This window comes from Monodelphis domestica, chromosome 5 (assembly GCF_027887165.1).
Source record: "Monodelphis domestica isolate mMonDom1 chromosome 5, mMonDom1.pri, whole genome shotgun sequence".
In the NCBI taxonomy this organism is placed as follows: domain Eukaryota; kingdom Metazoa; phylum Chordata; class Mammalia; order Didelphimorphia; family Didelphidae; genus Monodelphis; species Monodelphis domestica.
The window spans coordinates 207854923-207882825 of NC_077231.1; the positions used below are offsets into that span (position 1 = coordinate 207854923).

The following is a 27903-nucleotide window of genomic DNA, read 5'->3' on the forward strand; positions in this document are numbered from 1 at the left end:
CCTTCATCGACCTTTCTGCTCATTCTCCCAGACACAAAACCAAGTATCCTTTCTTCTGTTTGGGAGCAGGCGTGCAAATCGGGGTGTGCAAGGCATTTGTGTGTATGTGACTCAGTGTGTGGAGGTATTTGGCAGATTTTGGAGTTTAGGGAAAATTAGCCTTTTATCTGGAAAAAGTGCGATGGGAAAAAACTTTAATGGGGAGCAGCTATGTAGCACAGTGGATATGGACACATATTTGCTCACTACCAAATACCTCCACTTATTCCTTCTTGCCAAACTCCCTGTCTCTGGGCCTGGTTCTCTTGTTTTTAATAAAATAATTTAAAAAAATGTGATGGAGGGGAGAGACCTTGTCTATATAAGTCAGCTGATAGCAGCTATAAAATCTGTACTCATTTCCAAATTTCCAACTCATTATATATGTATATATAGATATATATGTAGATGCAGGCTGTTCCATGTTCTGAAGCACAGGGAATGAAGACTGTGGCAAAGATGGGAAGGGCAAAATTGTCAAATCCTCCAGAGAATTCTGCAATGTGCAGACTGTAGTTTATTGAAGGGAATTCAGAAAGATCAAATTCAGAGAAGGATCAACTTCATTATTATTCAGTGTTATTGATTTATTATTAATTAATCATTACAGAAATGCCACATAATGAAGAAAAGAAGGTTTTAAGAGATAAAATCATAATAATGTGCTCATTTATGGGTGCCTTTCCTGTATTCTTAATAAATTATTCTATTATTTCATTAAGAAACAGTCTATAATATTTATTTGATTGACTCAAATCCCCCTGAAGTATAAGGAAGGATTTTTATAGGATCTAGATATATACATATATGTGTACCTATGGAGATACAGAGGAACACATATGGCATCTGGAGACCCAACAGGCCAAACATGGCTAGGGGAGAGTCAAGGAAATTCCCAGCAGCATCATTCAAGTCTTTATCTTAAAAGGCAAAAGACACAACCTGGCCTCAGGGAGTTTGGCAAGAAGGTCTAGGTGGAGGTCCAGGAAGTCAAACTCTTCGCAACAGGGACATTTGGTCGTGAGCAAATACATGTCCCTAGATGTGTGTCTTATGTATATGCCTATATTTAATCTGTATCTTCCTATAAAAGTCAAGTCAGAGAAACATCAAACAAACATTTTATCTGCCATGGAGGGAAATTCAGCTGCTTGTTTTTGAGCTCTGAAAAATTCCCTGCTTGTCTGCAGGAAATAGAAACGGCAAAGCTATTTATGGTATGGTGAGATTCCTGGGCTTCTCATGGGAAAGTAGCTGATGTCAGTGTCTGAAAGGCCTCTCTCTGGTCTCAACCCACAAAAGCCCTTCTTCTTTATTGGGAGCTGGCACTCTTATCTCAGATACAAAAAAGAAAACATTATCTTAACTTATTACAAAGTCATTCTACACCTCCACCTGGATTCTCATCTGCTTGCCACATCTCAAGAAGGAGGTAGCAGAGATAGCAAGGAGTTCAGTGATCACAAGGAAGATTAGTGTGTTGGATGTGGAACCCAGGACCTGGGTTCAAATTCTGACTTTGATAGTTCTCACCCATGTGACCTTGGGCAACTCACTTCATGTCTCTGGGCCTCGGGTTTTCTCATTGGGGCGAGGAGGTTGGATCCCTTGACAAAGCCTTGAGGAGGCTGATCTTAAGGAGTAGAGAGCTGGTGGCAGTCACTGTTTCCTTATCTTCAGGCATGTATTGGCATCCAACAAGTGTGCGTGGCATTTGGTTAGACACTGAAGATACTATTTCACTTATTAAACATTTATTAAATACCTACTATGTGAGGGTAACCAGTTGGCCTGAAAGCTGATGATGAGTTAGTGGGATGTCTGCCCCAAGCCTGTGAAGCTTCCTGCATGGCAGAATGAGCAGATGAGAACAGTTTGTTCCAGTGGCCAGGAAGGCAGCTGAAGAAGGCACTGTGGAGCACCTGGAGCTTGGTCAGACAGGGAAGGTGCCACAGTCATTCACTGCATCCCAAACCATCTCCAGCCGTCCTGACTTCTGTCTTGCCATTGGACTTCAACAACTGCGGAAGAGAGAGCAAGTCAAGACATCTCCCCGTGATGTCAGTGGTCCTCTTTGAAATGAAGGACAAACAACAATTATGTGCAGGGCAGTGCCCTAGGTTCTTGAAAAGAGAGAGAGATACAGAGAGACAGAGAGGGAGAAAAAGAGAGACACAGAGAGGGGGGGGGAGGGAAAGAGAAAGAATGAGAGAGAGACACACACAGAGACAGACTAAGAGACAGAGAGAGAAACAAAGAGAGAGAGAGAGTGAGAGAGAGACACACACAGAGACAGACTAAGAGACAGAGAGAAAGAGAGAGAGACAGAGACACAGAGACACAGAGACAGACTAAGAGACAGAGAGAGACAGAGACAGAGAGGTGGGAGGGAGAGAGAGGGAGAGAGACACACATACACAGAGAGAGACACAGAGAGAGACAGAGACAGAGAGAGAGAGAGAAACAGAGAGAGAGAGATGTGACATGTTCTTATGGAGTTTGCAATCAGTCGATACTATCTAACTACAGGATAGAGCAAAAATATTAGAATTCTTCAGCCTAGAAAGACAAAGAGTTACCTTTAGGCTGATTGAGTTTCCTCTGCAGAGCCAACTCATCTTCCTTTTACTACCACATCCTTCTAGAGAATGGGAAGGTCCCCAGCATCTGATATTTTATTTTTATATTATATATACTATATATTTATATATATATAATTATATATTATATTTTATTAACCCAATCTATGAATTCAGACTTCCATTCATAGATTGCATAGCATTCTCTTAATAAATTCTTATTAAGCATCGAATATGCAAGGCACTAGAGAGACAATGAAAATGAATTTCTGCTTTCAGGAACTTACATACATTCTCCTGTTGGTGGGAGAGAGAGGTGGATTGGAACACTTGAATAACTAACTGAGAAGGGAGGAATCACTAATAAGAAAGGCAACTAAGGCTAGAATAAAAGCTCCTTGAGGACTGAGACTTTCATTTTTTCATTTTATCTCCAGTACACAGTAGGCATGTTACATTATTACATTGTTTATTATTATTATATTACAATATTTATTATTAAATAATATTACATTATTTAAAGCACTAAATAGATACATAAAGCTAAGACACTTAGCTTTTACCACTCTTCTGCCTTAGGACTAATACATAGTATTGATTCTAAGATGAAAGGGAAAGGTTTTTTGTTTTGTTTGTTTTTAATAAAAACCCTTACCTTCCCTCTTGGAATCAATACCATGCATTGGTTCCAAGGCAGAAGAATGGTAAGAGCTAGGCAATGGGGGTTAAGTGACTTGCCCAGGGTCACACAGCTGGGGAAAGTTTGTTGTTTGTTTGTTTTTTTAAACAGGGGAGGAGGGTGGACAAAATGATCATCAAGATCCCTTCTAGTTCTAAATCTATTTTTCTATGATTGTGTACACACTATACTTCCCTATGCTAGAAAAGGACTCCCTCTACTTCTCCATTCATTAAAACCCTTCCCTCCCTTTAAAAGCTCAGTTTTTTCACCATTAATTCTCTTCTGGTCCTCCAGCTAGAAATGAACTTTCTCTCTCCAAATGCCTCATGCTACTCTATTTGACCTCTCCTATATACTTGCCACAGTCTTATATATTCTAGTTATTCATATACATGCCTTTTTCATGAGTCTGTTACTCCCACTCAGCCACATCTCATGCCCTGGTCACTCTGTGCCACCCCACCCCACTCCCAGGCATTCTCTTTCCCAAACAGACTAAGAGGAGCCAAACCCCTTCATTCAAATAAGTTATATGACACAAAATCTGATTAATAGCCTCTTGTCACTGTTTTCTCCTGCTGTGGTTTAGAGTATGTGGTGATGTCAAGAAAACCCAAGTCATAGGGTCATAGACTTTTTTTTTTAAAACCCTTCCCTTAGAATTAAAACTGTATCGTTTGCAAGGGAGAAGAGTAGTAAGGGCTAGGCAATTAGGGTGGGGGTGGGGGAAGCGTAAGTGACTTGCCCAGGGTCACATAGCTAGGAAGGATCTGGAAGCCAGGTTTTAACCCGGATCCTCCCATCTCTAGGCTTGGCTCCCAATCCTCTAAGCCACCAAGACTTTTAAAAGTCAAGTTAACAAGCTTTTTGTTAAGTACATTCTGTGGTCCAGGCTCTGTTCTTACTTAGAACTGGAATGGTCTCAAGGGATCATATAGGCCAGTTTCCTTCACACCCATTTAACAGAAGAGGAAGATGAATCCCAGAGAGACTAAACAATTTGCCCAAAGTCTCAGTGCTTGAGAATGGTATGGCTGAGATTTGAACCCCAGTCTCCTCCTGCCAGATTTTTCTACTCTGCTGCTTTGGCTTTCAAAGAACCCTAACTTCCAAATTCACTGAGGCTTTCTCCAACCAAGACCACTCCCTCTTCCTGTGGAGTACTGTAAAGAGGGCTAGGTCTAAATCCAAGGGAGTTGGGATGGATTCCTAGCACTGCTTTTATCTTTCTTTTATCTTTGGCCAATTGACCAACCTCTCTGGGCCTCATTATTATCGTCATATTTAAAAATCAGGAAGTTGGGATGGATGACCTCTAAAGTCACCTCCAACTCTAGCTGTGATCTTAGAGCTCCCCTCAAGCAAGCCGTCCATCTATTAGCCTGGATGCTACCTCTTGGGTCTGCCTAGGCTTGCTCCCAATGGTCTTTGTTCCCTTGGGCAAGTCTCTTCACTTTGATTGTATGTCCTTATCTATAAAATGGCAATATTGGACAGGATGTTCTTTAAGGTCCTTCTAAATCTTTATAGTTCTATCTATGAGCTATATGGTAATTTTCCAGTTCCTTTTCTTCTTGGTCAGTATTTTCAGTCAAGTCCATCTCTTCATAACCCCATTTGGGGTTCTCTTGCCAAAGACATTGGAGTGGTATCCAGAGCTCCATCTACAATTAACCAGTGATTTGTTCTCCCCCCCACCCCCATTGGAAGCTATTTGGCATTTGCACAGCTCACTACAAGCATCTTTCCAATAAAGATGTGTTGCAACTCAGGAATATGGGTATAAGCTAACTTGCAAACAGTCTTGGGTGACCTGGAGTGGAATTAATTCCATAATGCAACCAAATGGTTCAAGGTTATAAAATTTTAGAAATAAAATGATGTTCCTCACTGCCAGGGCACCCAGACATTCAAAGAGAATCAAGGGCGACCACAGAGTGGAAACAACATAACTACTAGACATTCTACTTAGCTATCACTAATGCCCAAGAGGCATTTAGGTTTGGTTTGTATTAACCAGTGTGAAAGAAGGGTTTGGTCACTTGTGATGCTATCAGACCCATTTTCCTTGCCTGCTAAGGAAGGGAAAATTACTCAATTACTCACGAGGGAAAATTAGATTATTCTGTAACAGCATTATTCTCTAGCCTTCACAGTGTCTGGGATTCCATCTTCAAGGAGCCCCTTTGTGCAAGTTCATGTGTTCTTTGGGCCAGAGTTCTAGACATTGGCATAGGAGAGACATGTTATGTCTGAGTGTCTTGGAGAATGAAGACCCCTTGGCAGTGAATGAAGGAGGTAGCTACTCCTGGAAAGACAAAAAAACTAGTCCAAGAGGCTCAGGTTGTGAGCACAGGGGGCCCCCCACATCTACCCTGCCCCCCCTTCCCATTGATGGAACTGGCCCCAGACTAGGACAAAGAAGCTTGTGCCTGGGGGTGTGGTTCTGAGAATCCTTCTATCACAACCATCAAGGAAGAATTCCCCAACATTTAGAAGGCAGTTTTCTCATTCTCTAATCAGGCAAGATAACAGAATTTTTGATAGCCTACCTCGAGGTTGTGCTGCAGTCCTTGTTTTTGTTTTTTGGGTTTTTTTTATTTTGCTGATAATACTATGTTTTAAGGCAACAAAAGGTTCCCAGACTTACTAAGTGATTCAAATGATAGGGATGTTTTAGGTTAAAGGATAATTTTTCTTATTCTCCATTTGGGGAGTTCAAAATTTTTTATTTAAAACTTAAAAGCCCCAAAAGACAAGATGGCAAGACAATATCTATTGTTGTTTTCTTGTCATTCTTTCTAAATTCCATATGGGGATCCAGAACAAATTTTTAAGCTTCAGTTTCCTCATCTATAAAATTGGAACAATAATTACATATACTACCTACATCAAAAGATTATTGTGAGTACAACCTCTGTGTAGCAATATATAAACATGAGCTACTCCCCTTATGTATTTCAAGTATTTTATTTTCATTACCAATATGCGGGCTAGAGATTGAGATCATGTAAACTTTCAAGGAGCCCTCAGGAAATTTACCTGAGAGTGAGAGAAAGCCGAAAGCTTTGGAGAAATGAAATGATTCTTCATGAGACTTAGTATCTCATAAACTCTGGGGTACATAAAGGTCACAAATGCCCTTCCCTTTTCTCTGGAGAGCAAAGGAATGAATTGAGGCAACTATGTGGTACAGTAGACAGCATGCTATACCAGGAATCAGGAAGATCTTTGTTAAATCCTGCCTAAAACACTCACTAGCTCTGTGACCCTGGGCAAGTCACTTTACCTTTTTTTTGCCTCAGTTTCTACATCTGTAAAATGGGAATAATAATGGTATCTATCTCCTATTGATATCAAATATTTTAAATTTACATTTTAATTTCTATATTTTTTAATTTTAATTTATATATTATCAATATTAAATATCAAATGAGATTCTATTTAGAAAACTGTATATAAAAAGTGCTCCCTATTATTATCATTATCATCTTGGGATAGAAGATCATGGAATCAAGAAAGCATAACTGGAAGCAGAACTGCAACTCAGACCTTGCTGTCTCTAATGTGATCTGCAAATCCACTCCATAGTGTTTCTTCTTATAATATCTCTCATCTATTGTTCCACCGAAATATTTATTACCTCCCATATAAAGTAGTAAAGCCCTTTATTTGTCCTAGAACTATTTCCTTCAAGCCTATGGGAGTCTGCTTGTTCTCACCTCCCAGGACTTCTCCAAGGAAGTCTTATATCTTCATATCCTTTGTGCGTTCATAGATGGGGTATATCTTGGTCATCTCTTCTAGTCTGGCTGCATGTGGCTGCCACCCTATCCTAGTAAATCCTTCAGTGAGACCATGCCTTGAAATATTCCTTTTTTGGCACTTCTCAGATGTACAGAGAAATATCTGTCGGCTCAGTATTTCCCTTTCTAGGACTGGAAAAAGATAGAGTGAGCATAGGAAAAGGGAGCTTCTTTTCCTTTTAAGTCTCTAGGTACAGTTAGCAATACCAGTTGCTGAAAAGGGGGAGTTGGGAGAGTAGATTCTACCTGGATTATCCTTTACACTGTGAGATCCTTGCAATCAAAGATTGATTTTTTGCCTTTCTTTGTAAACCCTGCCTCACCGCTCCCTCCACCCCCAATTTAGCACAATGTCTGGCACATAGTAAGGGCTAAATAAATGCTTGTTGCCTTGACTATACACAATGGCTTTTTAGATACCAGTAAGGAAGCCAGTTGATGATATTGGGTAACAATGTGGTTTTTCCTTAAAAGGACATAGAATCACAAAATGATTGAATTTTAGAACCAGAAGGGCCCTTAGAGATGATCTAGGCCAACCCCCTTATTTCACAGATGAGGGAAATGAGTTCCAGAGCTGTTAAATAACTTACTCAGGGGTCACACAGCAAGCTAATATTTATTTAGATAACAAAAATTCCTAAGATAGGGCATTTCCCCTACTTTTCAATGAAATTTAAAACCAAGAACATTTGCAGCATTGCAAGAGACAGTCACTAATGTTTTATTGTTACTGACTCATTCTTGATGAATCCCATATATCTATTTTGAGTATCTTATTTTCATTTCCACTCCCACAGATGATATGAATTGCTGCCAGCCAAGGCTTTTGAAATAGCTGCTCACCATTTTTTTTTCTGATTCTGAGAAAAAAAAAATGTCCCCCACAGAATTTCATTCTTATAGTCACTATTTTTAAATGCTCAGCCATATCTACAACCCATAAGCCCAAGGCTGGCCTTACATTCACCCACAGAGGGCAGCACACCTCAGGTTAGCACAGAGCAAGATGGGGAAAATCCTTGACCCTACAAGCACCCAGATGCCCGTCCCTACTGCCCATTACTTCCAAGTTCTACTTTTTAAAGAGAGAATCATTCATGGGATTCCCCCCACACTGATGAAACAGAGGCAGCCCCTGCTCCCATATTTAACACTTAGAAGTTATATTTAAGTAATTATTTTGCCTAGAAAGTTCCTTGCCCTCTGCTAATAAGCCTTTAGTGGGTTTGAATCTAAATGCATGATTTCATTTCTTAGCCTTTAGTAGTCATCAAGCAAGTTTTTATGCCTGGCCAATCTTTCAAATACTAGCCATAGTCACAAGGGAAATGGAGGTACAAGACTAAAGACGGCTTGATGTCAATTCATTCTTCAGCATTAGGAAGACAATTTCAAAGCACAAATTTCAATTTCTGGTGATAGTGGTTTGCTTAAATGTGCATTTTAGAATTGAAAAGCTACAAATCTATAAGACATAGCCAGCCTGATCCCTGGAGCAAGTATGGGGTTGGGAAGGAAAGACTTGGGGTCCAGGGGACAGACCCCAGAGCATTGTTCTGTTTTAGGGAAGAAATAAATCCCAGAAAACCCAACACAAGAAGACTGCCACTGGGGGAGGCAGCAGGCTAGACTAAGGGAGGGAGAACTTTATCTGCATTGTGGAGAGGTTGTGGTTGAAGGACAATGTGCTATGTGGGTATATGTGTCTAGTGTGTATATACTCACATATATAAAAAGGTTGGACTATAAATGGTTTCTAAGACCTCTCCCAGCTTCACCTCTTCCAACCCTGTAAGCCCACCTTGGCTATCAGATCTGTATCTTTATTTCACAATGGTTAGCTTTCATGGGACTTATTCACAGGAACAGTAGGTCACTCCAGGAGAGAAGAGAGATTGATTCCCCAGAATCTAAGCCCACTCCCCTCAAACATAGCCATGCCCCAGAAAACGTTAACTTTTAGAGGTGTCTGAAAGCCAGCAGTAGAAGAGGATAGAGGAGGACTCAGTAGTGGTTTGAGATATCTATATCTACATCTACATTTACTTCTATATCTATATCTATATTTCTATATCTAGCTGTATAAAGAATCATAACTGGAAAGGACTTCAAAATCCATCTCGTCCAACTCCCCATTTTACAGATGAAGAACTTGTAAAGGTTGCATAGTGAGTGAGCATCAGATGCAGGATTTGAATATGAGTTTTCAGACTTTCAGAGCAGTAAATGAGCCACATTAAAAAAAAAAAGAGCCCTTAACTGAATTTTCTCTGATGCCAAAAGATATAGATGATTCCCTGTGATCCTAGACTTTGTAGCTTTCATCTGGGACCCACCACCAACCACCAGAAATGTAGTGTTCCTTTTTAGAAGAGAATGCTTTAAGTATTTGTGTGTTCAGCCATTTCTTGTAATATGCGCTAGCAATATTCTTCTCCATGTATTCTCTTAGAACAAGGGTTAAAACACACCTGAAGGAAGGCAGTACCTCTCTCAAACATAGACCTAAGTACTATTTTAGCCAAAATAAGAGAATAATTTTATAACAGAATGGTGATTCATCATACAAATACCTGATAACCTACAATGATAAATAAGTAGTTTGGAGATGAGTCAACCTCAGGTTTAGAACTCTCAGACTCAGTCATAGATATAGACCTGGAGGGCCTTAGAAGACAAGTAGTCCAATCCTGACAATGGCAGGATTCTAACCCAACCTGTCTTTCTCCAAATCTAGAATTCTTTCCAGTATATGCTGTTGCCTCTCTTATCTCTCCTATGGCCAAAAGCTCCATGTTCCAAAAATAGACTCTTCTCCTTTGTCATTGAACCCATTTGGCAACCCCTTCCTCTCTTGCTGCTGCCATTCATCTTTTTCCTAACTGTCTTTTCTCATATCTTAAGCATTTGGGGTCACTTCTTCTTTGCCTTCCAAGAAGCCAGTTAGCTAATCTATTAATATTATTCTATATGTAATTATATGTTGTTATATTAATAATACTGTAATGGGAGAAGACTATTTAGAAACTTGTGGAACTTCCTTCTAGTTCATTGCTCCCATGTGTGCATGATAACAAGGGAGATGGCATCCCACAATGATTCAAACTCTCTCTTGAATTACATTACAAATATATAAACCAGTATAGAGAAGATTGGCATAAAATATCTCTGACATGAATATTTCCTCTTAATTGTCAAGGAATACTCATACACATAAATGCAATATCTATATAGCTATTTCTAAATCGAGAGAAAGAGAGAGACAGAGACAGAGACAGAGAGAGAGACAGATAGAGACAGAGACATAGAGGGAGAGAGAGAGACAGAGACAGAGAGAGAGACAGATAGAGACAGAGACAGAGAGAGAGAGAGAGAGAGAGAGAGAGAGAGAGAGAGAGAGAGAGAGAGAGCGACAAGAAGGTCATGTAGTGAGATCGAAGGAAAACCAATGGACCACCAGTGTTCTCAGTGGTTATATGTACACTGTCTAGAGATCTAAAAAGGGACCCCAATATATTGGATGAGCCCTCTCTTTAGAGTATCCAAGAGGATACAGATTAAGAGTAACACAGAGCCAAAGGAGAAAGATGGCCAGGCTCTGTGTTAAGTAAGTGCTGGGGATACAAAGAAAGACAAAATAATTTTCCATGCTAGGGTACACAGAGAAATAGATCAAAGGAGCCCAAAATCTAAAAGAGGGAGACAACATAAAAACAATTATGTTCATATTATATATAAACTCTCAAATTTATTATCTATGTTATATCTACCTCAAAGTTATTTATATAATATGTGTGTATATAAAATAACTTGGAGATTGTATATGTGTGTGTGTATTTTATATATTAGAAGTTAGAAGAATCTTGTGGGAAAGGCATTAGTATTGAGGAGGTCCAGAAAAGGCTTCTTGCTGATGGTGGGATTTTAGCTGAGACTTGAAGGAAACCAGGAGTCAGAGGTAAGGGAGGAGAGAGGAAGCTTTCTGAAAGGAATCCTTGACCTGACTTACTGAAATCCATTGAAGTATCAGTTTGTAAAATGTAATACAGCTCCTTCAAAAGTAATATTCTAGCATTATTTTAAAATGTGGAACTTTTTTTCTGTCCTTCCCTTAAAAGGTTGCTGATCTCTGATCTCGAAAGATGCTATGTGCCATTCCTGATGTGAGTGGATGGCTGCCAGCAAAGGCTTCCTAGGGGCTTTGAGGAGATCATTAGTTTTATAGTTGGAGGCAAAGTGATCTAGATAAAGAGTATAGGAATTCCTCCCTGTGCTATAACTCAGTTCTTCCACAGGGAATACTTGCACATAAAATCAAACACGCTTTTTCCATGCCAGGGTACACAGAGAACTAGATCAAAGGAGAAATAAGCAGCAAGCTGGCTGCTTGCCACTAGTTTCGATAGGGATGGAGAAGAGCAAGATAGTACTCATTCCACTAACCCCTACCATCTGGCTCCCTGCTTCTTTTTCTCTGACTCCTCCTCAGCCCCATGCCTGGCAGTGTCAGCACTGCGTTGGGGCAGTAGACTATGGTGATTGCCATTGGGCTGGCTTAGCCAGAAGGCATGATGAGGGATGGTGGCTTGACAGGCCAGTGTACCTCAACGGTCATGGAGAGAAGCTGGCACAGTAAGCAAGGACTCAGCTAGCTTCTTGGTGATTCTTCCTCTGGACCAAAGATGCTAAATTTCTCAATCTGAGAGTGGAAAGGAGGGAAGGAAGTTCTCAGGATAAATTTCAGTTTATTAGCATTTTTGCATTGTCTCTTCCCTTTCTCTTGGAACTCACGAGCATGTTAGCATGAATGCATACAGACAGGCATTCTAATATCTGATTTAAAGCATTATTTTTCTTCAAATGCTAGTAAAATATTTTCCCTTCTCTCCTCTCTCGCCTCCTCACTGCCATTAAAAAATCGAAAAGTCAGAGGAAAAGGAAGCAAGTTATAGAAGTAGATACTAAGCTTGCTAGAGAAGGAATCTCCGGCTAAATCAGGTACAGCCCATGTTCCTTTTGTTCACACAAACTAGAAGAAGTTTTGAAAAGAAACAAGCCCACCAAAATGTGATTCAATTCAATAAACATTGATTAAACCTAATCTGGGCAGGGCAAAAAGAACAAAGATTATAGTACGGCAAATATTACAAGATGAGAATCGGGCAAAAATGTGAATTTGGGGATGGGAGGGCAGAGTGGCATCAAGGTCAGTCTAACTGGGAAAGGCTGGGCACAGTAGCACATAGTTGTGGCTCTGCCATGGCAGTGGAGGTGGGCGGTTGTGGGTTGTGAAGGAGGGATAGCCCCAGTGCTAGAATGAGGTGACTTTATTTCTAAGGAAATTGTTCTCTAAACTTCCAGCATAGAACCAGAGATAAAACACCAGGATTACAGTGGTAGTTGCACTCCTCCCATGTCAACGCTAAAGGCAAATCCCAGCCAGTCCTATGCTCATTCTGGGCCTGGATACCTCCCTTCTCATCGCCAGCCTGAGGCATTCATACCCTTAGGTCCTTCTATGCCCATTGCCATTCTGGGTATGTGGGGAATGAACTGGATTTGGTTGAATTGGGGAAGGAGGAGAGGCAGCACTGGAGAGATGCAGATAATGAATAGGGGATGATCTACTTAGAGCAATATAGGGCTGGGCCACTGTAGCTTTGTCCAAGTCCACCTAAATTTAGGAAGCACAAAAATTTAACATTCTAAAAGCCTCTCTAGTAATTAGTTTCTCCAACTTAAACTTGCCTTAATTACTTTTCATATTTTGTTTTGCTTCATGAACTATAATGTTGATTTGAAACTTCTTTTTGGGCTCTGTTCGCCCAAGAGTACATGTTTCATCCTGTTTGCTCCAGGCTGAAAAATTGCTAGGTATAGCCTTAGAGGTATCTCTGACAGACTCTATAATCAGATATAAACAGTCTTTGCATTATTCATTTTTTATATTAATGACTCCATTCCTATGAAAAAGCAAAACTATAGTACCGGTATAATTACATTTTCTTTGAGTGACTTTTCTCTTATAACAGTCATAAGAAATCCATTTCAAAAGATCAAGTCTGTTTTATACAAAATTAACTTTATTTTAATCTTCCTTTTTTACCTAGGCATCACTAAAGATTTCTGGAATCATTTCAAATCCATCTGCAATTGAGTATTCGGTCTAAAAGCTTGGAAGTGGGCAGTGGATTGCTTAGTTGTGAGTAGTACAATTTATGTTTTTATTTTGGGTCATATCCTATTCTTTGCTGACAGGAGGCATCCCTTCTCTAGGGACTGGGCATTGGAAGGAATTTTACTTGGATAAATTAATAAACTCTGTACTATGCTAGAACAGGAACTAGCCTATGCTAGATGGTTACAAAGATTCAAACTTCTAAATCCCATCCAAAATTAGGAAATCTTTCAGTAAGTTATGCTACCTTTCAAGTGATGAAAGAAGGGTTCCTGGTTCCATTCCAAAGAGACATGACTGTGTGTGATGAGTTTAAAAGCAGTAGGTTCTCAACAAAGGATGTCAGAGCATAGATCTTGTCTAGATGACAGATACTTCTGAACTATTTATTTTCTCTTTCCCCAAACATTTTTTCTACTCAGATATGTATCTCTCATCCAAGTAACCTCTTTCCCCCATTCTTTCCAGTCTCCATCTTTTGTCAGCCCCACCCTCTGTCACACATGCCTTCAGGGAGACAGAGTCCAGAGAGGGTGAAGAAGTAAAATCCCTGGCATTTGCTACATTAGTAATAATTTATATATTTCTATAACTCTTTAAGCTTTTATAAGGCCATTTTTAAATAATGCAATGAAGAGGCATGGCATATCATTATCTCTATTTTTATGGGGGGCAAATGAAGATCAGAGAGGTTCAACAACTAGCCCATGGTCACACAGTTCTCAAGTATCAGAACCAATCAAGAAATCCTGTTTGGATTCTTTTCTAATTCTGGAATATGTTAGAAAAGGGAGCAGAGGATGTCAAAAGTCACACAGACTTTAGACCATCTATAAACGTTAATTTTGTTGTTTTCTTGTTTTTTAAACCTTAACTTTCTGTTTTAGTAACAACTCTAAAACAGCAGGGCAAGGATTAGGCAAACAAGGTTAAGTGACTTGCCCATGGTCTCACAACTTGGCAGTGTTTAAGGTCAGATTTGGACCCAAGTCTTTCTCTCTCCAGGCATGACTCTCTATCCACTGTGCATTGTTGGTCCTCTACATATGGGATACTTTTCTAGTATCTAGTATCTAGTGTCCAAAACTGAGTATAATACTGGGAATTAATATTAATATTCTCATAACAAATGAAACTAAAAGATGAGAGATAGTTGCTATTAAGTGATAAGGATGGCTCACAAGTTTTCCTTGGAGAGACAGATAAAGATGAGCTGGTTTTTAACATGTATCCAAAAGCAGAAAGAAATATTCATAGAATTCTTGATCATTGAAGCACCTCCAGTGGAGAGACTTGCAACTAGAGGATAAAGAAGTAGAAATATCTACAAGAAGTCAATAAGACATTTCAAATTTAATCAGCAAATAAGTGCTTCATGATTTAAGTGCAAAGGCAGATACAGTGAGAAAGGCAAAAAAAAAAGTTTAGAAAGTTTAGAGTTTCCAAAGTTTTATAGTAAGAAATAAGAAGCCAAAATCTTATAGACTGTGCAGAAACCTCACATCTATATATAATTTTATTTGTGAAATAAAGGAAATGCTATATCTAACAAGCACCAAACTATTGCAGGGAATGACATTAATTGTGTTTTATCAGCCAAGAAATCACTAGTTACTGATTTGGAAATTATTTCTGGATTGGTCACATTAGACCATCAGGCCATTGACATGTTATAGCAAACATTAGAATTGATACCAAATTAGAAGAACAAAAATTAGAAGGAGTTTTGATGAGCTACTTTGACAAATCCAAATTGACCAACTTGAACAGAACTTAGCACAATGATTGACACATAATAGGTGCATAATAAATGCATTTTGACTGACTGTCCTAAACAAGCTGTTGATAATTGGGAAATGGATAAAAGAACAAATATCAACACAGATTATAACCATTTTCTAAGTAATTTTAAACCATGTCAATTCATCACAACAAACCAAAATCTGAGACTCCATCTAAGCCAACGAACACTTGACCTCCTTGCCAAATGGAAAAATATGGCAGACAGAGTGAACACCAGCTTAGAATATAAACTCCTTTATAAAATTTTATAGAAAAGACAGCATGATGTAGTTAATAAAATGCTGAACTTGGAACCAGGAAGATATGAATTTGAAACCTATCTCTGAGATTTCACTGGGGTAGGGAACTGTCAGTGAGAAAATTCCTTCTACCAATGTAGATGATGAATAAGCCACTCACCCTGCATATTTATTTCTCAGTTTTTTCATCTATAATAAGAGATAACACAATACTTTTACCTCTTCTGAGATGCTGTGAAGCTCAGTGAAATTATGTGCTTAAAGTTATTTGAAAACATTTAAACTCTTTATAAACATCAGATATTTTAATATTAAAATAAAATATGAATAATTAATGTAATTATTTATATTAATAAATTAATTAAACAATAAATAATTAAAATAAAAAATAAAATATCTGCTGTTTATAGAGTTAATTAGGATGATAGCTATTTAGAGCAGAGTGCACATTGTATGGGATTTCCTTGTTTGTGGAGGACATTGTGCTGATTGCATTAATTAAACCCCAGAACACTGCATGGTCTGTTCAAAGAGATCTCTAACCATTCAAAAGAATTTGGCTTAACTTTCCATATAGGAAAAATAAAGTAAATTAAACATCTTTTGTTCCAACTACACTATGCAAATTGATGGTCTACCTATAGAACTGGTCTGTCAGCACATATATCCTGCACAGATACTTACTATTAACAACAACTGAATTTGAATTAAGGAGGCAGAGAGTTATTATTGCTTTTGGAAAATTGCATGATAATTTTGATGACCATGAGCTTGCCTATTGAATGAAGGCTCATCTTTTAACAGTAATATTTTTTCTAATGGAGAGGCAGTGAAGTATAATGGATAGAGAGCTGGCTCCTAAGTCAGGAATATTTGGGTTCAAATTCTATGTTTGACAAATCTTATTGACCCTGAAGAAGTAATAGAAAGTAATGTAAACTCTCAGCACATCTAGGCAATCCAAATTGGTAGAAGGAATTATCTCACTGAAAGCTCCCTACCCCAGTGAAATCAGAGGTCCAAAATGATCATCATCATAATGCTTATCATGATTCTCATGCAGAGCATGGTCATGCAGAGCAACAGCACTGCCTGAATCATAATTCAAATTGTATTTCAACATAAAAAATGGGAAAGGAGGAATTCTGAGGGGGCACCAACTGCTGCTTTTCTATCAATGAATATCTCAACTGGCATTTTCTAATAAGCAAATTCAAGCAGTCATAGAAGTCCCCCTAGCCTGTGTTCCATTAGTCTCTGTCAGCTTGAGGGAGAGGGTTACGTTTCTCAAAAATGTGTAAAAGAAGTGCTTTTATAAGTCCAGTTATAAGCAACCAGCTGGCCCCATCATCAGTGCAGAGCTCTGTAAATGGGAGGTTTTACAATCACAGTGGGCCCATTTGGGGGAGTAAGTTGAAGAGCCAGATGGGGAAGGAAAAGAAGAAATCCTTTCTTCTTTTACTTATTGAGTTTTGTGGAACAAGACTCTGAGCTCCCTTGCCAAACTTTGGTCCCTGTGGCACTCCATGTCCAGTGTGGCCTAAAGTGATTATGAGACCTGACCTCTAAAGCTTCTCTTATGGGGAAGACAATCCTTTGCTGGGTGCCCTCCATAAATGGGCTACTGCTCTTCTCCTATATGCATTACCCACAGTTGGTCACCACCACCCACACTTGGTCACCATAACCCACTCTTGGTCACCATCACCCATTCTTGGCTACCATCACCCACACTTGGTCACCACTATGCACACTTGGTCACCACCACCCATACTTGGCTACCACCATGCACACTTGGTCACCATAACCCACTCTTGGTCAGCATACAATCCTTTGCTGGGTGCCCTCCATAAATGGGCTACTGCTCTTCTCCTATATGCATTACCCACAGTTGGTCACCACCACCCACACTTGGCCACCATAACCCACTCTTGGTCACCATCATCCATACTTGGCTACCATCACCCACACTCTGCCTTTGCTCTTGCTATACCCTGGACTTAGTAACCTTTCCCTTCCACTCCACTTGTGGAATTCTTACTTTGACCTTAAAGGTTAACTCAAATGCCTTTAGAAACTAGGTGAGGCAGTGCCAGCCTGGATTCAGGAAAACTCACCTTCCTGAGTTCAAATATGGCCTCATCCATTTATTAGATGTGTGACTCTGAGTAAGTCACTTAACCATGTTTGCCTCAGTCTCCTCATCTTTAAAATAAGCTGGAAAGGAAATGGCAAGCCAGTCCAGTATCTTTGCTAAGAAAACCCCAAATGGAGTAACAGAGTCAGACATAACTGAAATGACTGAAGAACAACAAATGACATTTCTTCTAGGAAGCCTTCCTGGATTCCCTCTAGTTGATAATCATATTTATACTCTTGTACCTCAACTAGCATTTTTCTTATTTACTTATCATATATTATTTTGGATTACTGTTCCTATGGTTGTTCCATATTCCCTAATTGTACTATAAATTCAATGAGGGTAGAGACTTTGTCTTCTCTAAAATTACTATCTCCCTCAGTACCTAATACAGTGCTTTGTACAAAAAAGGACAATTAACAAACATCAATCAAACTGGAAAACTAATGATAATAGATCCTACATATAAGGAACAATTACTTTACAAAACACTAAATAAATTCTACTTTCCTATTTTAGTTTACATTTTCCAAGTGCATAAAGGCATGTAGCCAAAAAAGAAGTGATGAATTCCTCCTATAATTGTCAGTACCTTCTATTTGAAAACCAAACTTCCATTAAATCCAACTTTCTCAGCACTACTTCTAACTATTCCCCACATGCATGCATACAGCATGCCACACATGGGAGTAGATAGGAAGATAGACATATTTACTCAGAAAGGGAGAGAAACAAAAACAGGCAGGGAGAACTATGAAGACAATGACAATAGTCCCAAATCCCGGCTAACACTTTCAGGGAGAATAATGAAGATAAACCTATCCAAAAGAAGCAGAGTATATGAAAACAATGACCAGGATCCCAATTCCTTGCTGGTTTCCCAAAGAGAAAAAAATAAATTTAAATTTTTTGGTTTTGAATAGGAAGTACCAGAAATCTTATCTAAAATGTCTCTCCTTGAGAGAGTTTGTAAGCCTCCAGGTATGTGTGTAGTTGGCTACATTTCAAATAAATTTCTCTGATTTTAATTGCTCCACTGAATTAAATTAATGTTGGGCTTTTGCCTTACTCCAGGTGACAGAGCTCCAACAGAGCTTAAGTCAAGTACAACCTTCCAATCTGGAAATTCTTAGGCAAATTCCTTTCTACCATTCTCAGTACCCCAGCTCCTACTTGATGCCAAATAAAATCTAAATTGTTGGCCTATTTTTACTAGAAAAAGAAGGAGAGAGATGCACTCTGAAACTGACATATTTCTAATAAAAAGAGATATGCTCTATTAAATGTGCTAAGCTAAAGAACTTATTACCGTCTTTTGTTATATATTTTTTCTTTTTTGCTAATTTAAAGCAAAATGTTCATCATTCATTATATGTCTGACTTTAAAAAGCTGGAGACAAACTGAGTCTGAATATTCACGCCAACATAATACAAATGATCTGTGATTTTAGGATGCTGGCTTTTTGCCTGACGGAGGAAAGAGCAGCTAAATGGTTTTAACATATTTGGCTGCAACCTCATTGCTGAAGAGGGAAGCAAAAGGTCTGCATTAATATTGAGGCACAGCTATTTAATAACTATAAAGGATATGTCACTGCAGAGACACCTTACCTCTTTGGGGATGTGCTAGTCTTGGCATATTTGTCAGAAGGGTGTCGAGGTGATAAAGAGTAAGAATAAAGACCTTTAGGAAAAGAATTATAGAATTAAAAGGACCTTAGAACTTATTAAGGCCAAACCCCTTGTTTTACATGTGAGGAAACTGAGATCCAGAAAAATGCAATGATAATTTTGTTGTTATTCAGTTGCATTAGTAAGATCTGACTCTTCATGATCCCATTTGGGGTCTTCTTGGCAAAGATACTGAAGTAGTGTGACATTTCCTTCTCCAGCTCATTTTACAGATGAGGAAACTGAGGCAAACAAGGTTAAGTGACTTGCCCAAGGTCAAATGGCTCGTATCTGGGGGTAATGTTTGAAACCAGGCCTTCCTGACTCTAGGTCCAATACTCTATCCACTATATCATCTAGCTACCCCCAAATAATAATAATAATAATAATAAGTAGCATTTAAATAGCACCCACTACTTGCCAGGCACTGTACTGAGCATTTTTTTTAAACCCTTACCTTCCATCTTAGACTCAATACTATGTATTGGTTCCAAGGCAGAGGAGTGGTAAGGGCTAGACAATGGGGGTTAAGTGACTTGCCCAGGGTCACATGGCTAGGAAATATCTAAGGCCACATTTGAATCTAGGACCTTCCATCTCTAGGCTTGGCTCTCCATCCACTGAGTCACCCAGCTACCTCCTGGACTAAGTACTTTAAAAATATTTACTGGTATCAGGGACCTATACACAGAATCATGGGGAATGGGGTGAAGCACCTAAGAGGTGTCAATAGATTAAATAGCAGATACTTGGAATTTAGGCATCCAGTAACTAGCCAGCAGGGATCATAACTCAGGGAGAGACCATAATTATAATAATAATAATAGCTAAAATTTATTTGGCACTTAATATATGTCAATGCTAAGAGCTCTACAATTATTTTCTCCTTTGGGAGATGGGTGCTATTATTACCCCTATTTTACAGCTGAAGAAACTCAGACAAACAAATGTTAATTGACTTGGGTAAGATCACCAAGCTCATAAGGTGGGATTTGAACTCAGGTCTTCCTGAATCTGGGCTACTATGTGGTCATGTAACAGGAACCAAGAGTGCTGGTCGACCAGCCAGCCAACTAGCTAGAAGAGGGATCTTGGAGTTATGAAACCTGAGGCTGAATCTTGACTCTATCATGAGATCGACATGCAAGTCTCTTTCTCTGTCTCAGCCTTAGTTATCATGTCTGCAAAATGTCAGAGGTGATGGTATATTTGTTATTGCTATTCTAGCACTGCTAGGAGGAAAGTGCTTTACAAACTGTAAAGTACTATTTAAATATGAGCTGTTATCAACCCTTCCATGAGTTCTCAGTTTAAAATTCTTTTTTCATCCCTTACTTAAACTTGTATCTACACTGACCCTTCCAAAAGCCCTCTTTTGCCCCAAACGAGCAGCACACTTAGGGTTTTGGTGTGGCAGAGACTCCTTTTGGAAGGACATGGTCTTTGGATCTCGCAACAGCTAAGAACGGCCACCTTTGCACATAATTGGAGTTTAATAAACATTTACTGAATTAAAATGAAAGCAATTGAAAGATGGGAAGTAAGCATGATGCAAAATGGTGCCTCTTATAGAATGGTTTCATTCTAGCTGGACTGCCACAACAGATACTTCAGGCCAGCTCAGCCAGTGGACATGACTGCAAACACGACAGAAAAAAATTAGCTGGGTCAGCTGCATTGTCCAAAATGGACTAAATGGAAAAAGCACGGAGCTGGTGAAAATGAAAGGGAGAGTGTGTTCTAATATCCCCAAAGTTTTGGTTTAATCAGACATATCCCAGAGCTCTCAGCACATGAGGACAGTTGGGGTCACTGCCCCATTTGGGGACATGTAGACCCCTACTGAGAGATTCTCCCTCCCCCAATGACTTACTTTGCTCCAAGCCCCACCAAGGAGCATTCTTGCATCTAGTCCTGGTTTATTTTTTATGGTATTACCAGCTGTGTGGGAAAGGAAAGGAACTTGATCATGGTAGCAGTGACCCTTTAAAGAATAAATCAGATTTTCCAAAGCATAAACAAGCATGAAAACAGTGCCCCAGCATCAATATTTTATGAGTAAACAAACAGAATCATAATTTATTTTAAAACCACAACGGGCCAGATTCTCCTGATAGGGGAAGCTGCACTGAGGCCAGTAGCGAGGCATTTTTAGGGGCATGTGGATACTTCAAAGCTATCGTGTTACTAGTTGGTACATTACAGTTTTTTTCCATGGCTCAATTACTCTGGGCTCCTGAGCCCCAACCAGAATGCATTCAATTCACGTCCACAAATATTTAAAAACTGTTGCTTTGTAAAATACTTTAGGAGAGCTCAGGGTGAGGTAGAGTCCCTGCCCTCAAGGAGCTCACAATTTAACATGAGAGGGGAGAGAGAATATGGCCAAATCTTTTAAATCCTCCAATCTCAGCTGCTTCATCTCTAAAATGAGAGGGCTGGGCTCGGTGGCTCCTGAGGTCCTTTCCAGCTCGAGATCTATAATCCTGGGATCCCTCATGTATAAATATGATGCATGGTAAAGATTTGCTACGTGGTAAATTCACTTGAATGCAATTGAAAGATGAAAAGTGAGCTTGATGGTACAAAACAGTGCTGTTAGGATTATTTTTTAATAGAATGATTCTAGTCTAGCTGTGCTGCCAAATCAGATACTTCAGTCCAGCTCACTCACAAGAGCGGGTCAGTGGAAATGAATGCAAACACAACATAAAAAACTAGCTGGGTCAGCTGCAGTCCAAAATGGACACACTCAGAAAAGCACAGAGCTGGTGAAAATGAAAAGGAGTGCTCTAATATATGAGATATCTAACATCTAAAATCTATGAGCCTATGTTCCCTGTAAAAATGACATAGAGTAAAGGCATGATACATGAATGAGGCAGCTTAGATGGTTCCGTTGGACCCGGAGTCAGGAAGACCTAAATTTAAATCCAGTCTCAGACACATATTAGCTGAGTGACCCTGGGCAAGTCACTTAATTTCTGCCTTAATCCATTGGGGGAAAAAATGACAATCTACTCCATTATCTTTTCCAAGAAAACCCAGAGGCATGGTCTATGGAGTCAGAAAGACTGGAACACAATTGAACAACTAAACAACAGAGATTTTATAGGACTTAAGGAGAAATCCAGATAAAGTATTATCAGAGAATTTGAGGAGGGAGAGATCACTGCCAATTTGGGAGTAGAAATGGGAGTGGGAGGATCAAGGAAGACTTCAGAGAAGAGATATAACTTCATCTGGGCTTCGAAGGTAGAGTAGGATTCAAAAGGCAAAAATGATAAAAAAAAATGTTAAAAACCTTTAAAAAAAAAGGAGTACCAAGCATATGGGGATAAGTTATGTGAATATATAGAAGGAGGCAAGAGCAGAATAAGATCAGAGAACACCTGGGAGTCTATTTGACTGAGACAGAATGCATGAAGGGCAGTATTTTGAAATAAAACTGTAGTTATGCAGTCAGATTGCAGTAGACCTTAGATATTCTTTACTCCCTTATGTTCATGGCGCCATCTTAAGAACTATAAGGGATACTCAGACCTTACCCTCAGGAGACACCATGAGGAATAAAAGTAAAAGGAAGCATTAACTAATTGAAAAACAAGTGATTCTATTCAAGATCTGAGGAGACAGAGATTCCTGATGTCTGGGGGCACTGAAAAAGCTTTCCTAGAGAAGGAGATTATCGTCAACCAGGGCTTTGAAGAGAGGCACTCAGAAGGCTAGGTCTTAGATAAGTCAAGAGAAATGGGAAGGGAATTCTAGATAGAAAGAACATGGGAATGGGCAACCAGGTAACACAGTGGATAAAGTGCCCAACCTGGAGGACCTAGGATCCTGTTCTCTCTTTACCACCCACAAACCCCACTATTACAGTTCCAAACTGGCCTCAGAAATTTCCTAGCTATGTGACCCTGGACAAGTCACTTAACCCCAATTGCCTAGCTCTTCGTTCTTAGAATTGATCTTAAAACAGAAGGTAAGGGTCTAAAAAAGAAAGAACCTGGGGAACAAGGGTGTTGCAGGTAGGAACCAGCATCCTGCTTGGAATGGTATCACAAAGAGAGACAGAGTTGGAAATGAGCATCATGGCCTTGGAGAAGAGCAGATAGAGTAAAGGTAAGTTTGGGAAGCCCACCAGGAAGGAATGGAGGAGACTGGAAAAGAAGCTTCTTCCTCTCCATTTCTAAACCCCAGAGCAGTCTCTGAATCAATCGCTAACCCTCAAGTGGGACTCATCTGCAAAGCCTCCCATGCCTGAAGTGCCCCAGTAGGTGAGAGAGGATGGTCTATCTGCCGCCATCTTCCTCTTTGGTCTGGAGAATGTTTTATCAGTCTGCTGCTCACTGTGACTGGCCAAGTTCAAATAAAATGGTCCTCTCCTTGCCTGGGTCAGTACAACCCTTCACATCTGTTTTTGACATTCATTTGAGACCCTGACTTCAATCTGTTTAACTGAGAAAAGCATCAAGAGAACATCTTGTTTTCATGAATGTCCAGGGGCCCTGTATCAACAAACAAAAGGTCTATTTGTGGGATTTGGGGTGGGAAGGCTGATGGGGAGACTTTCTGCCATGAGGGCTTCTTTCTTATTAATTTTTGTTTATCAAGGTCCCAAAGCCACAGTTTGAAGAGCTTATCATGGGCCAGATGCTACCAGGGGCTTGTAGAACAACTATTGGGCTAGAAAGGCTATTTCTAGAAAGTTTGTGAAATCAGTCAATTAATAAACATTTATAGGGGCGCATTGAGGTAGCACAATGGATAGAGACAGGCCTGGAATTGGGAGGACCTTGGTTCAAATTTGGCCTCAGACACTTCCTAGCTGTGTGACCCTGGGCAAGTCACTTAACCCCCATCATGTAGCCATTAGTGCTCTCCTGCCTTGGAACCAATACAAAGTATTGATTCTAAGACAGAAGGTAAAGGTTTAAAAAAAAAAAAGAACTATAGGGATAGAAAGGATATTTCTAGGAAGTTTCTGTAAGCAATCAATCAACATTTATTAAACACTTTACATGTAATTGGGGGAAAATTAAATATTACTGAAGAATAAAACAGAAAAATTATTAAGTACCTACTATATGTCAAGCACTATATTATATACTGTAATGAACAACTGTGAGGCTGAATGCCTAAATATTAACATCAAGAAGACAAGCATAATTAGACTAAAAAAAAGAGGAATCTCTTCATAGCTAAGCATAGTACTGCCTTGATATTCTTAACAATTTGCAATAATAATAATAACACCTTGGGGCAGTTAGATAGCTCAGTGGATTAAGAGTCAGACCTAGAGACTAGTCTCTAGTCTCTGGTAGGGCAAAAGATATGAAATACCTCATTTATCCCCTGTTCTACTTACCTCCCTCAGAGATCATATTCTATAACACTGCTTTCCTGGAAGCCTTCAGCGTATCCCAAAGCCACATATTTCCCTATTTCTGTTGAGGGTACCACCATCTTTATGTTCACCCTGCTTAGCAACCTAGGAATCAACTTCAGCTTTTAACTCATATACTCAATCAACAAACACTAATTAAATGCCTATGTGGCAAGCACTGTGCTAGACATTGAGGATACAAATCAAATAAAGGGAAAAAATCCCTCCATGCCAAGAGTCTATACTCCAATGGAGAAGACAAGTATATAGATAAATGAGCTACACAATCAGCCTCCCTCCCATATCTAATCACTTGTTTTGTTGATAATACTTTAATGTTTTTGTTGTTTGGTTGTATCTTTTTGATAATACATTAATTTTGTTGTTTGCTTGTGTCTTGTTGATAATACTTTAATTTTTGTTGTTGTTTAGTCCTGTTTTGTTGATAATACTTTAATCTTTTTGTTGCTGTTTAGTCCTGTCTGACTCTTGGTGACCCTGTTTGGGGTTTTCTTGGCAAATCAGAATGCCTCTCCATTTTCTTCTCCAGCTCATTTTATAAATGAGAAAAGTGAGGTCAACGGAATTAAATTATTTGATCAGGATCACACAGCTAGTAAGTATCTGATGCTAGATTTGAACTCAGGTCCTTCTGACTCCAAAACCCACATTCTATCCTGCCCTGATATGTCCATAACATCTCCTAAATCTGTCTCCTCTCCACTTACAGCCAACGCTCTAGTTCAGGACATCATTGCCTCTCCCCATGCCCATTACGGTGATCTGTCAGCTGCTCTTCTTTCTCTCCAATTTCTCCGGTCCCCAAACCGTCCTTCTCCCAGCTATCAAGTATCCTGACTTTCTTTGGCACAGATTTGACCATGCCATTCTTCAACTTACAAAGCCCCAGTGGTTCCCCATGGCCTCTTGAACACCAGACAGAACACCTCTGTGTGGCACTTAAAACTATTGACATTGTGGCCTCAGTTTACCTTCTTCCTAAGCTCATTATGTATTTCTGTCCTTCAGTAGCTCGATGGTATAGCCAAACTGACCTTCTTGCTGTTCATCACATGGGACATTCTTGTCTCTGTACCTTTACCCAGGTTCTCTGTACTAGAGTGCTTTTCCTCCTTTCCTTCACCTCTTGGAAACTCATTTCCTTCAAGGATCCTTCACTCCCCCTTCACAAGGTCTTTACTTGTGGCCTCCCTCCCAATCCCTAAAAGTATTTAGAATTCTTTTCTATTTACTGATCTGTGTATATGTTGTCAGAAGAGAATACCATCTCCTTGAAGACAAACAATCTTTTCTTTTTGTCTTTGTCTTCCCAGTGTCCAGCACAGGACCTGGCATGTAATAGGTACTTGGTTAAAATTTGAAGGATTAAATTGAATCAAAAACAGCCAACCAGGGATAACATTTGCAATTTGGCTGCCCAGAAATCTCACATTGCCACTGTCCAGCTCCCTATTGTGGACATTAACTCAAATGCAATCAGCGCCTTCTGCAATGAGCAGCCCAACTGAGCTCAATCCATTGAAGCCAACTGATGAGATTCTCAGAAACCTGACTTCTTCATGGCTGGTGGAGCTTGGAGGAGTGGCCCGCTAACTTTTATTCAGCCCATTCGGTCAAGCAGTAAAAACACGGTCCCTGAATTATCTTTCACAATCTCCCTGGACCCTTTGCACTGTGTTTCCCTCAGACTTTGTAGCAGTTTTACCACCTCTGTTACAGCCCAATTCTTTCTCCAGTAAAGTAGGAAAAACTACAGAATGTAAGTCGATTTGACTTTACAAGAAGTCATTTTCTTTAAATGATTCCTCTACAAAATTCATGTGAAATGGCCTTTGTTTATAAGACATTGGAATAGGCAGAGGCTGGTGAGTTAAGTGGCCTTTGTTTATAAGGGAAGGGGCTGGTAAATGAACAGGGAACCATACTTTCTGCCCCTCTCGGAACGTGGCCTTCTTCCAAAATATTCACCAATTTTAATTTCTTTGGAATGTCTTTATCCTGTGCATCTGCACTATAGTGGCAACACATTTTTAACATTTCTCTAAGTGGTTTGGATTCTTTCCTCTATCTCCACCTCCCCCCTCCCCCTTCTTCTTCTTCTCTCTGTCTGTCGTCTGTCTGTCTCTCTCTCTCTCTCTGTCTCTCTGTCTCTCTGTCTCTCTCTCTCCTCAATTCTGTGAGGTTACTGAGGGCCACACATCCTATTTAAATATCTGAGAATCATTGCACATCTGCAGACTGGAGAAAAACATCATTAATGAAATTCAAATGTGAAATATGATTGACAATTCCTTAAAAGTAGGGATTATGTCTCATGTTTCTTTCTATCTCATGCTGCCTTATGATAAATTGTAATCTTTTAGACCTGAGAGCTTATTTATTGGGGTAGCCAGAATAGGGAAGTACTAAATGCCTCTTGATAAGAAGTCCTAAGGACAAGGAAAAGGAAAAAGAAATAAGTATCTTCTGTAGTCCCTATTATGTGCCAGGCATTGTACTAAGCACTTATTTTTTGCAAATATTTCTCATTTGATCCTCGCAACAACCCTGGGAGGTAGGTGGTGTTGTTATCCCCATTTTATAGATGATGAAACTGAGATCAGCAGAGGTTAAGTGACTTTCCCAGGAACACACAGCTTGTAAGTATTGAAGGTTGCATTTGAATTCAGGTCTTCCTCTCTGCAAGCTCAATGCTGTATCCACTTTACCACCAGCTACCAATGTGAGAGATGTCTTCCAGTGTGTTTGAAGGACTCTCACATGGAAAAGAATTTAGATTCCAAGATTGTAAGATCATAGATCTAGAGAAGGAAGCTAGTCAAATCCATTTACTTTATAAAAATTTTAATATTTTATTTAATTTAAAATATATATATTTTATAAATAAAGTAAGTATTTTATAAATCTATAAATAGAAAAGTCATGAATTTTTTAAACTGAGGTCCTGCTTGGCCCCACAACACAGAGGTAGGGATGGGGATGGAAATTAAGAGACAAATTTAGGCTTGATGTAAAGCTGCCAAACAATTAAAAGCCATCTAAAAGTTGAATGAGCTGTCTTGGGAGTTAGTGAATTCCCTTTCCCCTAAGCTAAACAACCACTTGGGTGTGGTGTAGAATGGATTTTTATTAGATGTGGTGTAGACTTGATAGCCTCTGAGGCCCCTTCCAACTATGAGATTATTGGATCGGGACTCTGTGGTTGAAAAATAACAACATATGACATTAATAGAGCCTTAATTAAAACAATTAAATAATAACAATAAGGCTAATTATGAATGATCAATTTATTATTTATTATTTTAGGGCAGCTGGATGGCATAGCAGAGAGAACACTGACTGGGCTTGAAGTCAGG

At 39.4% G+C, this 27903-nt stretch overlaps 1 protein-coding gene across 7 annotated transcripts in view; it reads left to right on the forward strand.

Moving 5' to 3' along the window:
* CALD1 (caldesmon 1) overlaps positions 1-27903 on the forward strand; it is a 260493-nt gene that overhangs the window by 80983 nt on the left and 151607 nt on the right. For 6 of the 7 annotated variants that reach the window (XM_007504345.3, XM_001367358.5, XM_007504351.3 and 3 more), the window contains exon 2: positions 13220-13311. The exons of the other annotated variant lie outside the window; for it this stretch is intronic. The gene's annotated coding sequence lies outside the window, so the exon portion shown is untranslated. The remainder of the gene's footprint in view (positions 1-13219; positions 13312-27903) is intronic. 7 annotated transcript variants of the gene reach the window in all.